The 18,326-nt window shown below is 39.3% G+C and overlaps 1 protein-coding gene across 1 annotated transcript in view; it reads right to left on the bottom strand.

Moving 5' to 3' along the window:
• ST8SIA1 (ST8 alpha-N-acetyl-neuraminide alpha-2,8-sialyltransferase 1) overlaps positions 1-18,326 on the bottom strand; it is a 132,609-nt gene that overhangs the window by 60,870 nt on the left and 53,413 nt on the right. The window lies entirely within an intron of this gene.

The following is an 18,326-nucleotide window of genomic DNA, read 5'->3' as shown; positions in this document are numbered from 1 at the left end:
AAAGAAAAAAAAAAATCCATGAAAGTGACCTTCCTGAGTTGGTATACCAAAGGCAGCTCTGGGGAAGAAAGGAAGATAGGAACAGGGAACGAGGTGATGACAGAAGGGCACTGGGAATCAGAATTCACCCTGGCGCCCTCCATGGTTGTGTCGCTGGGACGGGTCACTCTGAAGCCTTAGGCAAAGATATTTAGAGCTTGACAGAAGCTCCTTAAACACTCAGCTGCCCAGACACTTCATAAATTAAAATTCGAATGGGACCATTTTAACTAAGCAGCTCTTGTAGCAGCTTAGCAGGGCATGAAAGTGCAAGGTCAAATTGTCATGCTATCTTGTGCATCAAACAATAATAAATTAGATCTGTATAGTCTTCTCCATTCCAGAGGATCTCGCAACTATGGGTGGGACACCTTCCTGTCAGCCCCAAGTCATTCACCTTTAGTGAGGTCAGGACAGTCATTTAAACAGCACATACTACATCAGTGCAGCCCAGCACATTTAAAAAAAAAAAAAAAAAGAGTGGTGAAAAGACATGTGAATTTAAAGCAGTGTGATTTAGTTACAGAATGGAATTTGTCTACATTACAAGAGTTAATATTAGTTAATATTCTCTTCATGCAAAAAATTGTGCAGGGATTTTTTATTTATCAAACCTGTCAAAACCTGACTTTGCAGTAGAGACAAGTTACTGCACAGGCCTTGGAGAATGCAAATGCCATGGTGACAGGATGCAGCATCACAAAACAATTCTCCTCTCCGGGAGGACAAGGTAGAACGGTGGCAGCACTTGTCCTCACTTATGTGCACAGAGCAACGTCTAACATTGCATCATGTATTCACCGGGCATTATGACATTGTACATTGTCTAGAAAGCAGACCCAGCATTATAGCACAAACTCTGTATTTGTTAGGACTTACTTCTAATGTCTTATTTCTTTTCTTCCTTAGATTTATTTGCTTTATCTTCCTTTCTCAGAAAACTAGATTCCATTCAGCTAGTGCAAAGCCACAACCTGCTTTCTAATGAAAAACATTAAAGCATTTTGCTTATCCTAACTCTGGATTAAGATATGCTAAAGCAGAAAAATAAATTTTAGTTTCCTGAGGCCCAGCCACTGTTAAGAACCCAGTGATAGCACAATGGAGCAATACTAAGTATGCAGCTGCATTCTTGTGTATTCATCTGCCTTCTCAAGAACATTTTTTAATTTACACAGTTATTGAACTAGGAGCATATCTTGAAATTCAAAGGACATCTCATCTCTGAGGTGACCCTGACCAAATGAGGGCCTACATGCTCAGTAAAGCGAGGGGGAGGGGAATCAGAGAAAATGTATGAGAGATATGTTTTATAAATAACAGTACCTTTCTTACTCAAGATATATCAAAGCTCCTTCCAAGGGAGCTAGTTATACAAAGGCAAGGCTGTGACAAATCACAGACAAAGGCAGCAGCCATTAACTCTTGCTTTTAAGAGTTGTTGGACACTCTGTCACATAAATTATGTGGCTTTAGTACACGTTGAGTGGCTTTAGACCCCCAAAATAAACATTTAGGAGTTGCTAAATGCTTCGAAATACTGTGAGTTGCAAACAGCCTTTGATATTGCTTGAGATGACTTGCTGTCCTTCAGGCTTATATCCCGTTATGCTCAAACAGGCTTATATCCTGTTATGCTCAAAGATGGTAATCTTAGTTGTCATTTGCATACATACTTTGGGAAACAAAAAGTGAAGCTTTGAAACTCTTGTCCTTCAGAGAGGCCAGGAAACAAAAGAACAAGATCAAGGCTGCCAGGGTGATTTGAGGGAGCCAAAGGAAAGTAGAAGGGGCAGATAAAATCACCATGGAGTTGTCCCTCTGCCTAACCTGCAAAGAAATCCGCTCACTCTATGGGCATAGGAGGAAAACCAGGCTGAACACAGTTCTCTGTGAAAAGCCACCATGCCCACAAGAGCCCACAGAAGCTTTTGCTTCCCCCAGCAAAGTACTGAAAATTCAGGACATGGCACAGACATCGGACAGAGTCTACACACCACCTTTTAGCTTAAAATGTTCAACGGATGCATTTTTCCAGATGACCATGCTTACAAACTTTCTACAGACATTATGCAAAAGACCTAGTTCCAGTACCATAATGGGGTGGGGCAGGGGTATAAAGGCCTAAGGTTTAAAAGTCCCTGCTGCTTGGTGGGATTTCAGCTGCTTTGAGCTTAATGAAGAGCAATTGCTTAAGATGACCTGGGAGAAACCTGCATTTGTTATCTTGCACATGACTTTTCTTCAAACATTTAAATCACAGATCTGTATTATTGCTGAGACTGCAGGGGCATTTCACGAACTCTGCGCTGAGCCTCTTTGTCCCAACAAACTGCCTGGCCATACACAAATCACACAAGTCTTAAACTCAATTGTTGCCCATAAGTGACTATGAAACATATGGCTCCTTTTTCTCTCTACAAAAGGCATTTCATTTTTCCCTCTTTCAAAGGAACAGGCTCCTGGGCTTTGAAATTGTTAGGAAATCACCATCCTGTAATCTAGTTAGCAGCAGCATACCCAAGCCGCTGCAGGACGTTAGTGCAATGGCACACTTCTCTCCCCTCCACATCCAAAGGATGCTCATGGGACAGATAGCACAGATAAAGGCACTTGGAGGCTCTTCAAAGCTAAAATGCTGTGGGCTTCATTCCGTGACTTCCCATAAGCATTCAGCTCATTCCTTCCTTTGGGCTGCCCAAAATAGGAGGTGCAGACAGCTTAAGCAAAATTGCAACACAATTAACCAAAACGTAGTTCCAGCCCTAACATGCAATAGAATTACTCAGCTTGTTACTAGCTTTCCACATCACTACTGGGCTTTCAAGATGTTTCCCTGCATCCTCTAGCTGTTCCTACTGCTGGCTTGACAGGGATTTAAGGTTGAATTTATTACTTAATTAATTATCAAAACCTGGCATTATTTTTTTCCTCTAAGGGTAAAAAACATCAAAGATGGACTCCAATAATGATTTGTTTCCTCATGCCAAGTGATCTTATGCTATCTTCACGGTGTGGGTGATCTGCCTTCAGATTTTTTGAATGTTATGTTGGGGTTGAAGGGTTAGAAGAATGCTACGACTTGCTCCAGAATTAAACCAGTTTTACTTTTTTGTAAAATAGACTTGGGCATTACTTGTAATTTCAGTAAGAGGCAATTTTCAATCAAGAGTGTTATATTTTTAAGGTGATGGTGCTATTTGGAGATAATACTATATAGTAAACCCAAGTTTGCTTCTAGGTTTCTATTACTGGCAAAATGTGTTTCACAGGACTTACAAAAACCTTCTCATGCTTTCCTTCTTTACCTCCCACAGCGTAACTCTTTGCTAGCCAAATTGTCAGTTCATCGTTAACAGCTTATAAGCTCTCACATTGTGGGGACCCAGCTGTCATTTATGCCAAATGCTCACAAAAAGCTCAGTTGTTTTTCTCCTTAGAATTGTAAACTGGCCCGAAAAATGCTGGCTTTGGACTGTAAAGTTGTAACAAAAGCATTTCCATTAATATTAGCTTCCTGAAACTCTTGTTATTTTCATTGTCAACATATTTGTTATTTTCTTCATTCATAAAATTTTAATGAACAGCCAGCGTCTTGTGGGTGGACTAGAAAAAAAATAGCGCAGCATCAGTTCATCTATTGTAATAGACAAAATGTAAAAATAAATGACCAACTATGATTTGCAAATACTGTTAACTAAAAACACCCTGCATATTGGAAATAAGCGGGATGAATTCCTTTTAAAAGTAAGTGTCAAATAATTTTAAAGAGGATTTCGTAAGGTGGTTTTTAAAAGCCATCTCCAAGCAAAACTAAAGATGGAAAGGCCCCATTGTCTTATTTTCCCTGGTTTAATACAATGAAATTCCACTGATAATCAATGAAGATGGTTCAGTCCTTATTCATGTAAATGAAAGAACCACCTGCACATCCCCCTGTGAATTTCATGACAAATAAGCACACAAAGCAATAGATTAAATACTCCCAATTGAATATGCGACTAATTTAACAAAGCATCTATCCGGCAATTCACTGATTAGTTTCATCATTCATCTAAGTAGAAATAAATCATTGTCATCAGTTAAAAGACCATTACACAGTACTAACAAAATATAATTTATTTTAGATAATGCTACTCTAATTCACTTTGATTTCATTGTTAGTTTGTTAATGCATTAATTTTTGCCCACTCCCTGCCAAAGACTGTAATCAGCAACCAAGTTCTTACTGGGAAAACAGGAAAAAATTACAGTGTTTAGCCTCTGATTTAATGCTGAAGATGTCAAAAACAATGAAAACACTGAGACCATAAATTAGAATAAAATGTTTTTTTAAATAAGCATTTTGAATTTGCAAGAGATGCTGTGATTTTACTGTCCCTTTGGAGAAGGCAGCATCCTGACGAAAAGGGCGTTGTTCTACTGATTTTCCCAAGGAGACAGCAAAGCCTCGAGAGTTAACGAGAAGCCAAATTCAGGTCTTAATAAAACATTTTCTTGCACCTTTGCATAAGGAAGCAGCTGACACTTTAAAGGATAACTCTCTATGTGTCAGCCACAGGTAACGTGGTGTTGGTTTTTACACTCTCAGACATGGTGGGATGGCAAATGCTCCTTCTTCATTGTTTACAAATCATCTTCGGTCTGATGGGCCTTTTGTTCCTCCTACAGAGCTGTCAAGACATGACAGCTCGACTGCAACCGGCTCCAAAAAACATCAATGTCAGGAACGGCGTATTCTCTATAGGGGAACGTGGAGGGTGGCTGTGGTTCCCTGCATTTAACTCGCTCCTCTCCACCAAACTGCTCCAGCCCTGCCCTGACCCGGGGACGGGAGCCCAGAGCAAGGAGAAACTATTGATGACAAGATAATGAACATCACAGAGGTCAGGAAGAGCTGCTCCTCCTAAAAGAGAGAGGACTTTTCAGCCCACCTCCCACACTATGCCACTACAGCAAGACAGCTGACGTTCTTCTTTCCATCCTTTAGAAGTAATTGTTATTTTCTCGGGAAAATAACTGTTTTCACCAAAAAATGCTTAGGGTTAGCGTTTGGGGTTCTTTTAGTGAAAACTGAAAATTTTGAAAAAAAAGAAGATGGACTTTTTTTTCAGGAAGATTTCCTTTAAAATTGGGTGCACTGTTATCTAAAAGGTCTTGCATGTAGTAATTCATAACTTCAGACATTTTCTATCACACACCTGTTTTCAGCCTGGCCTTTCTGTTTGTAGTTACTGATTGAAACAAATGCACAAAGTTTGAAACACATCTAAAATGTTAACAATAATTTAGAACTCACTTTTGTATAGAGAAACAGAAGAAACATGGATTAGAATCAGAGTATCTGTGTATGAGTGCTGGAAAGGGAGAAAATCTTCTCCATAGTCATAAATCTTGAGAGGATGTTGGGGGCTGGAAGACACATGCATTTTAACATATTAAGAAACCACATTGATACTTTTCTGGCAGATTTACTGAATGCCATATAATTCCTAAATTGTTTTGTGCTCACGCAAAGCTTTATTACAAAAGCACATTAGTGAAACTGTTGAAAGCTATATTTCGCATGTGCAAAATCTGTCAGAATCACAATGTATGTTCCACTGAGACTTGCTTAATGTGTGTGTTAGCTATAACTCATACAAAATTCTCTATATCCCACTAATATGTGAAATAATGTGTGAAATTTTAAGCAAAAAGCAAGCCAAAAACCTTGCCTCTATGGTAATGCTGTCACAAAACAGAGGGACAGGTATAAGCATACTTACAGTCATTTTGTGGAACAGATCAGAATGGAGCCCCTGCCAGACTGATCCCAGGTAGGTAGCATACTGCTTCTTTGTGTACGCTAATTATGAATATCAATAAATAAGCTGAGCATGGTTTTTCAAATTCTGGTCTCGGATACTACCAAACCCTAATATTTGATTCCAAAGCAATTATTATAGGAAGAAACTGACAGTGACTGACCATGAAATCCCTCTAGGAGATAAGAAAGAGATCTTCAAATGAACCTCCAGCTACCTTCTTCAGTTTCTTTAACAGTTTCCTTGCTCCACAGAGGCACTGACAACTAACAGATTTTGAAATCTGAAGCTCGCTGCTTGCACAGAAGAGAAGTGGTCCAGGTAGGGCAAGCTCCTCTGTAGTACCATGCAAGCATGTCTCAGTCATGACAGCAGTGTCTATCAAGGACTGAAATGGAATTAAACATTCAAGCTCATGTAAACTTTGTGCTCTTCACAAATATGTACTTCAAGCAGTATTGTTTGTCATTAGATTAGTATCTCATGAAATATTTATATGGGGACACAGGACTGCAAAGACCACTTAGGAGACTGAACACATTGCTCTGCGGCTGCAGGAAATGCTTTTATATCCACAAGGATACCTGGGATATTAACTGCAGAGCAACCACACACAAAAGAGAGAATGCTTTACAACATACCTGCATATTCACAAAAAACATGGAGTACCAGTAACTAGCTGGCAGTCACTTTTAGTTCAAGCTGTACTTTAAGCAGAACTTCAAAACAGTGTGCTCTCTAATAGCTTTCCACCCAGCATGAAGTCACTGCAAGTGAGTACTGGTCGTGAATTAAAAGAACATTTCAAATTGCTGCTGTGGCATTTAATTCAATGGAATTGGCCTTCATACAGCCAGGATAGCACAGTGTGGGGATTATGAAAAAAAATTCACATTTGGAGAGTGTAACGGTTTATTTTAGAAAACAGACTATTGATGGTATATCATAAAAAGTATTTTAAATAATGAATGCTCTGGGAATGTGAAGGGAATGTTTCTATTTTATGTGACATATAAGATAAGGAGACATTAATGGGTGGGAAATTCCAAAGTTCTGGAAGATTTCTGGATCCAAAGTTTATGGCCTGCAACGTACTAGGACCCCAAACTTTGGATTAAAAGTGAGAAAAAGGAAATACTGTTTCATGATTAATTAGAAAAATGAACTCAGCCTACTGGGGGTGGGAAGAGTATCTCTTATTCTGGAAGATGTTATAGCTTCCAACATTTCCAGAAGTGGGAGGCCTCAAGAAGGACTTAAGCTTCCTTCCAAATAGCTGCATTCAGATGTTCCATGGAGCAACCCAGTCCCATGTAAACTGTACAAAATGCAAAAATCATGTACAAATTTCATGAAAAACAGCTTGACCAGAATTTGTAAATAATTGCCTGTGTTGGCTTCCCTAAACACCTTCTCATACACTTGAATAACTCAGTTGATTTTTTTGTTTTAATCCTGTGTGGTAACAAGGATAAACTTCGATTCATAGGTTGAATCACTAAACTCTGCCTGCAGCCACAGAAACACTTAGCAAATCCTTCCTTTTACTTGACCATTTGACATCATCCTACACCATGCTGAGCTTAGAGGAAAACAACATCCATTGTGTGGGATTCTCAGCCCTGCTCTGCTTTGCCAGCACCTCCAGAGGTAGGTACACAACACCCTCCCACTTAGATTTCAACCAATTCAGACTTCTATGCTCGCATTGCACAGCATTTACACACTAGGCAGCAATTCACCTCCCAGTTCACTGGCACTCTATGGCAGAAAGGCATTCAGACACACCAGGTATGCCAGTGGTTATTTAATACTGCACTACGCTGAATACTTAGCAGCAACCCCTTATCTTTTGGGCTTAGAGACCTAACTTTCAGGTGCTGCTTCTGAAGGTTTTGCCCATCCTCCACTTTTTCCCTGCTCCTTTCTTAATCTGCTCCAAGTCTGAGCAGAAGAGAAAAAGCTAAGTATATCAAACTGTACACACCAGGGTTGCATTGATACAATGCTCTCAGCTTAAGTCAAAAAAAGTGCATTGAAGCATTTTTTAATTTTGACTAGATATTTCATGGAAACAAGGGTAAGCACAAATCATCACTTCAGGGGGGAAAAAGACGTTTTTAGTGTCATGTATGTCTATTAAACAAAAAGAGTAGTTACTATTTTGTAAGAGTTCAATGAGTTATTCTGCAGGCCTGTGAAAATGCAGTATAAAATTTTTAGTTAATCTCTTGTCTTGCAGTGCACAATTTCCTAGCTGAGGAAGTTACTGTACATAGGCACACATTTTAAATTTTATGCATGGAAGTTTTTGTTAAAGTAAATAACTATAATACTCCTGTTAGAGAAATGTAGACAGAAAACAAATAATATGATTGCCCAGTCACAATGTCCTCCAACCCTGACTGTACTTTCCCCCTCAGCGATTTCAGGATGGAAGAACAGTAACAAGCTGAAACCAAAACAGAATAGGGAAAATTGCAAGATATCTGCTTACTTATGCCTGGTGTAGAAATAAGTACACAATGTACTCTCATGTTGAATTACTCTCTTGTGAGAGTGTGGGACAACACACAGTCAGCAAAGATAGCAAAATATTTGGAAATTTTGCAGGACCAACTATTGTTCAGTAAGGGGTACGACTCACCTATTTTCCCAGCATTACAAAGGATTTCTCAACACAGTTTCATATATGTGCAAGGTTATTACCAGGACCAATCCACAATCAAACGCACAGTTCCTAAGCATTTAAGATCAATCCTAACCCTGCAGAACTGATGCAGGATGAATGTTTCTACAATCACATGAGCAGAATACAAATAATTGTGAAATGCAGCAATGGCCCGCATTGAATGTGGGTGGGGGTAGGAAAGACAGCATGCAGGAGTGCTCTGAAGAAGGTGTCAGGAGACCCATCTGCATGTATGTGGTTGATTTCCTAAAAAGATCATCCAGCTATAGAAACACGAAATTCTCTAAAATCTTATTAGTAGCACACAGTATATGTGAGAAATAAGGTTAGTTTCAGCTCATAAAAAATATAAAGGGCTTCCAATTCTGCTTGTATAAAAGACAATAACACTTAAACAAAGGAATGGCTCTTTGAATCCTGAGGGCCCTCTGATGGCACTGATATGAATAAGGAGCTGCAGCAAAGGAAATCAATCAATTTCTACAGGCATCAAAATACGGATTTAGTTATCGTATGACAGATACCAAAGTTTAAAGCTTTGGCTTTTAGGATTTTTTAGGATGTCTTGAAAGCAATACGCTTCCATTTAGCAGGAATATTAACAACTGAGCTTCTACAAGGAAAAGATCCACTAATCAAAAAAATGTTTCTTGCCTTTGCTTTACCTCTAAATAGTTCGGATGAATCAAAGACGTCTGTTGAGAATCACTAGTTAAAAAGACATCAAAGACAACTAGCAAGGATTGATCTCTCTAGGAAATCTGCAATTAGAGTTTGAGTGGAGTTTAAACACTGAGATTGGTTTCTGGCAGCATGGAAGCACTGTTGACTTTCTTTAATACTTGCAGATTATTTTTTCTTTTCTTCTCCATTAATGAGAAAAATTAAGCCTCTTAAGAAAGCTTCATTTATCTTATAGATAAGGAGGAAATATCTAACTACTTTAAGCCAAATTTAGACTTTGAAAACTCCAAATTTTACAAAACAGATGCAGATACATTTACCAATCTTTCTTTCGGTAAAAAGAAAACAATTCCTCCTGATTCCAGTCAGGTAAATGGAGATAAACAGCAAAGTAAACCACAACAGAGAAAGGTTAGCTAGGAAACATTCTAGAGTCTCTGGTGTTTCAAGGTGTTTAGAATAGTTTATGGGTAGTGATTGGATGAAAAAGCCTTATGATATTGGGCTGGTCAGAAACATTAAAAAAAAATCCAACATGTAATATCATCTTACAGATACAGTGGGTTCATTTAAACGCACTACTGAACTGGACGAAACAATGGCATGAATCCAGAGAAGTGAGCAATCTCTTTTTTTCCCCTCCCATAGCACACAGTCAACCCAAATAGATAAAATACACTAAGAAATAAGAAACAGTTTGAGGAATCAATAAATGTACCCAGCTCCAAAGAGCTATTATATCTCAGCCAGGTCAGAAGCCTGCATCAATCTGTATCTTACATCTTTAGTCTGTCCTTCATCCACAAACCTAGATGGCATGTGAGTTCGTTCATGTAACTAACAAACACAAGAAAAGCTGACCCATAAGAGTTGAAAAGCAAATAATAGCATGCAAAGAAAACAACACAAAGACTTTTAAGGACTGCGTGTAAAGCAAGGGTATAGGTCTTAATTTAGAGTACTATCTTTCTTTAGGGCAGTCTTTCTGCAGAAATGTAGAGCCAAGATTAAAAGAGCTTGCTGAAAAGTAAAAAAGGTGGTTAGCAGCAAAATAGGATTTACATATAATGAGTGACTACCAAATTGTTTAAAAATGGATGTTTACCAAACAAGGAAGCAGTTAGAGGAAAGTGCAGTGCCATGTAATGTCATCTCTAAAGGTTATGAAAACAGAGGTTTAGAATTCCAGGGAGGCAGAGGGGAAAAGCCGTTACAATTACAGAATCAATGAAGTTTCCATAAGCAATTTATTTTTTCCAGTAATGAAAATAAAACTCCTTAAAATGAATAGTATTTCACATACAGGCATGAGAGTAATTTATGAACTTGAGTAACTTACCATAAACTGATTTGAACAAACAACTATCATTTCTAGATCAATAATAAAACACTTAGTAATATAAGATTAAAATAGGGAAAAGTGTCATTTCATTATATAAGAGTGTAGGCTCTCCAAAAAGCAAACAGAAAGTGTCATTTGTTGCAAGCCTAGACAAAAGTTCGTTTGGGGCTAGCTCCTCTATTGCGAGCACAGCAAAACAGGGAGGCTAGACTTCAGGGACCAAACCCAGCCAAAGACTGAAGTCTCTGGAGCACGGGGTACACACCAGAACCTGAAAATTAGAAGTCCAGTTGAACTGTGCAGACTGAGGCAACTGCAAGCCTACTGAAAGGCAATACAGAACTAAATTAATTTCACATAAAGGGACGCCTTTTTTCCCCGACTTGGTGCTTTCCTTGGTTTTAGCATCATATAACTCAGGTAATCTAGGCCAACCTCCGGCTCCAGGCTGGCTCACCCGTGAAAATTGGTCAATACATGCTGTTTCTGACGTGCTTCAGCGCCTCTGCGTCACTCAGGTAGTCTTTGGCTGTGACTTGCTGGATGGTTTCGCCGACCGCACCCGCTCGGGGCGCGGCGGGGCAGGGCCCGGGCCGGGCCGCCGCCCGTGCCCGCCGTCAGGACCCTGGTCAGCTCCGCGCCGGCGGCTGCAAGCCCACAGGCGTGGCCCGAGGTACCCGCCGACATCGTTTCCGCTTACGTAATGGGAAGTGCTAGCCTCTGGCGTCTGGTTTTCCCTTGGAGAATTACAGTAGTAACTTCATACTTTTTCATACCTTGATTATCCTGTTGCTCTGAGCAAATACAACCCCTGTATTCTTGACGGCCCATTTTCGGCACATCTTGTTCACATAATTCACGTCTCCGTTCCGTTTGGTCAGAAAAAAAAAAAAACTCTTACAGCAATAATTACATTCTGTAAGCAAAGAGGTTCAAAAAATGATGTGCTGTCCCCTATCGGAGGGTGCAATTTGGAAAAGACAATGTCAGAGGTTTTAATAAGCTGCAGCGTGCTTCTGCCAGCTGAATAAATCACCATGGAAATCAGAGTAGCCACGAAGACATCATATTCTTTTTTTTTTTTTTTTTCCCAACTTTCTATTTGACTAACTTTATTTTTCACTAAAAGCTATTCTAAAACCAAAAGCAGTTCCAGGGTGAACTAATGAACATCAAGATGACTGACTCAGCAGGAAGCTATTAACATAACAAGAATGCACTGGATTGATTACTCACCAAGTGCACAACACTACAGACTAGCAACCTTCTCAACGTCTGGAGGGCTTTCCCTCCACTTAGTTTTTAGGATCTGCTTCAGCCCCTTTCAAACATTAGGCTGGGGAGAGAAGTTTCCTAACAGTAAACATTTGAGCCATTTGTGACTTGGAAGAGGACAGCGGTAAAAGAGCAAAGGACTTGGAGTTTATGAGTGAAGAACATCTGGGTCCCCAAAAGGGATGATAGTTCATTAATTAGCCTCATGCTGAATCCACTCTCAGTACTCACTAGCACATAACACTAACATTCAAACATGACGGATGACCGTAGCTTCCATACGGCATTTTTAAACACATATCCTTGCCAGGCTTGTTTCTCTGCATAAGAAAACCACTCCACTCTGCCTCTTATACTCATTGTACTGCTTTAGTTTTCATCCTTTTACAAAGACAGAAGTCATACAAGAACTGCCATGATCTTCCACCCTTTGAAAACTGACTTGTCTGATTTTGATACTCCCCAAACTTAGTCTTCTAACTTTTCCTTTAGCTTGCTTTATTCACATGAGGAGTCTCATGGAAAAAGACAGCACAGCCTGGTTATTGGCTTTTGGTAAGACATGTAACTGTCCTCTAGTTTCATCTTCCCACAGTATCTGTAAGCTTATTTTTAGAGCTCTCTCAGTCAGTCAATTAAAGAGAGATATTCAAGTGGTGTTGCTATCCACTCATGTCTGGATAGCCTTTAAAGGGCAGACTTAGAAAAAAATGATTGTAAAATGACATTGTGAATGTTGTACATTATATTCCTTCTCAATTGTATCCAGCTAAAAAATGTCACACTTAAAATTAAAAAAATATGCTTTTTTCCCCCAGGGATATAATCTCTCAAAGTATGATCTGTGATTAGAAAGTCAGATTAGGTTCTTTTCTCTTTTTGTACTTCTACCACCACTAGTAAAGATTCTGCACAGAGTAAAAGCACAAGTGGACCATTTAGATCTTCCATTTTTGTGCTGGTCTCCTGACAATGCCATTCACAAGTCCTGGAAACAAAAGACTATGAGACCATTCCGCTGTAACAACCACATTAACAAGAATACTGTGTTTTTTCCCAGTAAATAAGGGTGTAATGACTTCAGAATATGCAGAGAACAAGTAGATTAAATAGATTATATTTACAGCGTCCCTCTTCTACTCCTAATTACATTTTCATGCCTCTCAACATATATCTGTACTCTTTTTGCTGGGAACAAATGTGACTCTGCTTGTCTGGAATGGCCATAGCCTACATTTTCTCATGCTTTAGCAAGGCATGGCACGTTTTGGGTATTTACCTTCATTGTTTCTACCACCAACACAGACTAGTTGGCCTAGTATATGTAAAACATCCATAATAAAGCTTATCTGTCTGGTACATCTCCAAGGTATATAGTCGAAAGCTATGGTTGGTTTAACTGTACCAGGAGTCCTTTGCATACCCACTTGCAGAAGGAAGCTATTTGCCAACACATAACAGGCCAACGCAGAAGAGCACCTGGGCATAGAGGCCGTGGCATATGTGGTGGCACTAGCATCCTGCGACCACATACGGAACGACAGTTGTAATGGTTATAATGCAGCCCATGGGCCAGAGCTGGAAGCCACAATTCTGACCTGCCTCATGTTGTCACACTGAGAGGAGTACTTTCTGAGAAGCAGCTTTACCAAAGACAAATTGCACTTGTTTTGAGGGCAGGAGGCTAAGAGCAAGCAAAAGAGGAGGTGAAGAGAAGGGGTCTTGTGCTATCTCCTGTCAAAAACATTGCTGATATCACCAAACTTTACCTCTGTTATCAACTATGCTTTGCCCCCTGGATCAACAACACTTGTTGTAAGGTCAGATGGGCTGCCATCTTTGTTAAAGGCTGGAGTAGAGATAACCTGGATGCCCGTAATAAGTTTACTAAATCAGAGGCCTCTTGTGGAGAGGATGGTAAAAACCTAGGAAAGGTAATGGTCCTTCTTGAGCTGGAGTGAAAGACCTCCAGGCTTTGATGACAGAAAAAGCAATCTGGAAATAAAGATAATGGTCCAGGACAAGATTAGAAGTCCCTCAGCCCCTTGGATGTCTAGCAGAGCAACAGCACTACATAAAACTGCCTAAAGAATCTGATAATAGGGATCAGTTTTACTGTACAGAAGTTCACACATGTAGTATCTTCTTTTCTTTCCTTTCAAAATCACATTGGTTCATTTCAGAGTTAAATCTCAACATGAAACCTTACCAGAACTACTGAGTTTCATTGAGTTTTTGCATGAGAATCTTGGAAGCCTGTTAAATTCATAATCTTTCACAAATTAAATCAGGATTCAGCTGAAAAGTTTATGGATATTAATGAATGAATGGCCTGCATTTTTTGTTCACAACAAAGTCTAGTTGCAAAGCTTCCATTTAAGCAGTGAAAATTTTCACCAAGGTTTCATTAAGCCTGAAGAGGATACTTGTAGATACAACTGACTGGCAGATACTGCACTCCAAATATTGCAGTGAAGTGAAGAGGAGGTTGTTCTACAACACCATGCTAAAGACAAATTAGCAATGATTCTACATTAGAATTCAAAATGGGCAAGTCTTTCATATTGAGTTTGGCAAAGCTGTGGGTCACAGGCTACAGTATTTTGTTTAAATCACTTCTCCCACTCCTACTTAAAATTCAGACATCCAAATTCACTACATCAAAGAAATGCTACAGCTCTATTGAACTTGCAGTAACTGATACATAACAGGACCCTATACAGACCTACGAGCTCACTGCATACCCAGAGATCTCATCCCACAACAGAACGAGAACAAAACCCATGTGCTTCAGGGTAGGAGCCGTACTCTGTCAGGTCCTCCAAGAGTTGAGATGAAACACTTCCTCAGACCTCTCAAGCCTCAGATATTATGAATGAGACTCATCCCCAGCATCACATTCCTCCACTACAGTGCCATCAATATACAAGTTAGTCATTCTCTCGTGCTTTAGGACTTTTTATCCCAAGTGCACTTGTGTGATAAGCACACAGGTTGTTAAAGAGAGAGAAGCTGCAGTGTGGCTCCCGCCACAGTCTCATGCCCAGAGAAACCCCATGAAATGCCATTCCACACAAGGCTGCAGCCTTGCCTCCCAGAAACCTCACACAAATATTGCACATAGTCACATCCACTATCTCATGGTACAGTTAACTTCTCCACAAGCACCTCTCTGCCTCTTCCCACTGAGTGGCCCAGGGAATAGGTCCACAGAGTTTCATATACTGGGTCAGTAAAAGGTGATGAGATACCCTTTCCAAGAGCATCACATAGTGGGATGCAAGATTTCAGGCAGCCAGCACTCAGCATTTCTCCCTCTCTCTGCTGCCATGCACAAAAAGTATTCCAAAATGAAGACGCACAGACAGATAGACAGACAGAAAGGTTTTAGCTGAGGCCTGTAAATCTCGTTGATATGAAGGACAGACCTGTAATGCAAAAGCTCACACCTTAGTCAGATAAAAAACATTTGTCATTCCTAACCAGAAGCACATGTACATATGGAGAAATATCAAGCCGTAACATGGAGAGTTTTCAACAGAGGTTTCATTGGTAGATACAATATTGTCAGTTACTTCCAAAGTGCTGAATGATGTAATTTTATATTCGTATATATCACACACATGTACCTATAAAGCGAGAGTATAACGACAAAAATGCAATTATAGACTGTAATGGCTGGAAATAAGCATTAAATAGGGAAAATTATGGTGAAGCAAACTAAAACAACAAGCTTCATAAATGAATGAAAAAAATACTGCAATTATTTTGCAATAAACAGAAGAGCAAGTTCTCATTGTTGACCCAGCAGATGAAGTAATATCCTACACAGCTGACTGGACACCCAAGAGATCCCGACTTTCATTGTCTCTGAAGACTGATGTAATTTATATCCATTTGCACAGCCAGAGCGATGCTTTAAAGAACCTAAAGCACAAAAGTAAAGAAGCTCAATCATTCAATTAACAGCCCAAGCAGCCATGGGGATAGAAATAGAAATTAAAATATTTTCTCCATAAAATCTATATTTTTCTACAGTGAATTTTAAATGTAGGACAATGGCTAGCATTTCTCAGTATTCTGATTGCAATCACAATGTGTGTTATATTTAATTTGTGTTTTGATTGTTCATGCATTTCAACGATTTGGTAAGGTAATATATTTTATATGTCTTGTCTGCATGGTAGACGTAAGTAGCAAACTTTCTAAAAATCAATGTTTTAAGCTATAGGGATGCATTTTGGTATTGCATAGTTTGATGGGCAAAGTCAGCAGTTCTGTTCCCACATTTATACTTCTGGGGATGGTGGAAATAAGATATATTTTGGATGCAATAATGAGTTACTGGAACTCATTACTGGGGTATGGTAAATGCTCCATCATAAGGAGTCTTTTGTATCCAGATGCAGCAACTGTGCTGTAGCACAGGAACTGCAGCATTGTAGCATTAACATGCTGCAGTTGAAGCACCGCTACTGTACTAGACTGAGAAATCACCAGATGCAACCTTACAGCTTGAGTTACTCGGGAGGTCAGGCTGGGTCATAAGGGTTCCTGCTGCCTTTAAGCCTGCTGCACTGGAGATAATGACACAGAGCGCTTTGCACCTGCAGGTGTCAAATTATCTGAAAGAAAGATGTTCAGTAAGTGTGGCCGATAGAATCATCATCATCATCATCATACATATGCTTGGGATCTGATCTGCAAGCAGCCTTTCCATGGCACTCCAAGCACAGGCAATGGGGATTCCAAACCCCAGAGAACTTATAGGCTGCAAGACAGCCTCTATCGTAACTGATTTATTTTCTGTTCCTTCCCTCAAATTAAAGTTCATATCCCCCATTCAAATGAAACTATCACAAATGATTCCCGACAAGTCCCAAAGGAGTGGGAAGACTATCAATGCACGGTGTAAATTGCTCTTAACACACCGCCAAAGTAAAAAAATCATTTTTACTCAGCTCATCATTTTTGCAGAGACAGCTTTTTTTCTCAGTAGCTAGACATCTGTTGAAGGCAAAACATAAAGATATGGCAATCAAAAGACAAATTTTAAAGTACAAAACCGTGTTTTTTAAATTTACTCCTTCTGACAGAAATTTGGAGTGCACTGCCAGTAAATGGTAGTTAGGCATATGTTAGTGAAATGAAAAAGACCCTGAAAGCATAATTTCAGACAAAATTGAAAGATTTTTGAAAGAGAACTTCCATGAATTCTGGCGGAAAGGCTACTCATCAAAGCCACACACACACCTGTCACATTTTTGCAAGTTATAGTGTATTTAGCTTCCTTGAAAGTACAACAGTAAATAGGATGTTGACCTATTTGCCAGAAGATGGAAGAAACTTCTTAAATTTACAGGTAAAAGAGCTGTTAAGTGACGCATTGGATTGCTGTCAAATTAGGAATGCTGCATGTCTTAGATTTTCTGTATTTACTCAAGTTTTAAGGAGATTTCAAAAATGAGCCATACCTGGCCCACTAATGACATATTTAACAAAATAATTTTATACGGTTTCTGAAAATCTGATCTGGAGAGCATTAAAATAATATCAAATTCACTTCAAAATGCCACAGACAAATGTCATCACAACATGTTAATTGAGAATGGAATCAGGGTAGTTTTGTGATCTAAAAAGATAAAAAAACCACATATAAACAAATTGAGAGAGCAAAAGAAAGACATTGATAATGTGCTTATACTCTTAAATAATGGGTTGGGGAGAGAACTAACAAGAGGGGATACTGCATGGCCAGACATGCAAGAAAAACATCATTACAAAAATAGTGCAATGCCATAATGGAGAACTTCCCACTGCAGGAAAATTCAGAAAATAAGTTTCAGCAACAAGATTCTAACTATGGAAGATTAAAGAAAAGAAAACCGTCATTCAGCTGAAGTTAGGTAAACCCCAACTAATCAAAACTCCTGAGTGCATGTGTAGTCCTTCTGCAGAATCATCATTTCACCTTATATTGCCTGTGATTAGTAAGTACCCTGCCTGTTTTGACTTTACGTTACTTGATGAAATTTAGCAACTAGCCAGTTATATTTCAGATGTTGGTGCATCAAGCATAGGAGATGAGCTTAAATTCCACCAATCTGAAAGGAAAAAAAAAAACTTTTTCAGGCCAGTGAACCTTCTGAAGTCCTCTTTTACCACTGAGTTACCACTGGACAAGACTGGAAGCTCAGTGGCTTAGATCAAGCAAATACAGAATGTACCAAAACCTCATATGAGCATTAAAAACCATTAAAAAGAATTGTGCGCTGTTTCCTTTGCACATGGCAAACCAAACATATAACCTATCTCATATATGTTCTTTAAACTGGAGTTCTGCGCTAGGTTCTGCTAATCACCTAATCACCTTATGTAACTGCTTGTTTCCCCATCCATAAAACAGAGAACAACAGTAAAAGCTGTACTGTGGGGTCTGCAGAGAAAGACCACCCTACAAGAGCTAAGCTTCTCTCGCTTTAATAAA

The sequence above is a fragment of the Ciconia boyciana genome, chromosome 1 (assembly GCF_034638445.1).
Source record: "Ciconia boyciana chromosome 1, ASM3463844v1, whole genome shotgun sequence".
In the NCBI taxonomy this organism is placed as follows: domain Eukaryota; kingdom Metazoa; phylum Chordata; class Aves; order Ciconiiformes; family Ciconiidae; genus Ciconia; species Ciconia boyciana.
Note: the sequence above shows the minus strand (reverse complement) of the source record. Positions and strands in the feature narration are given on the sequence as shown.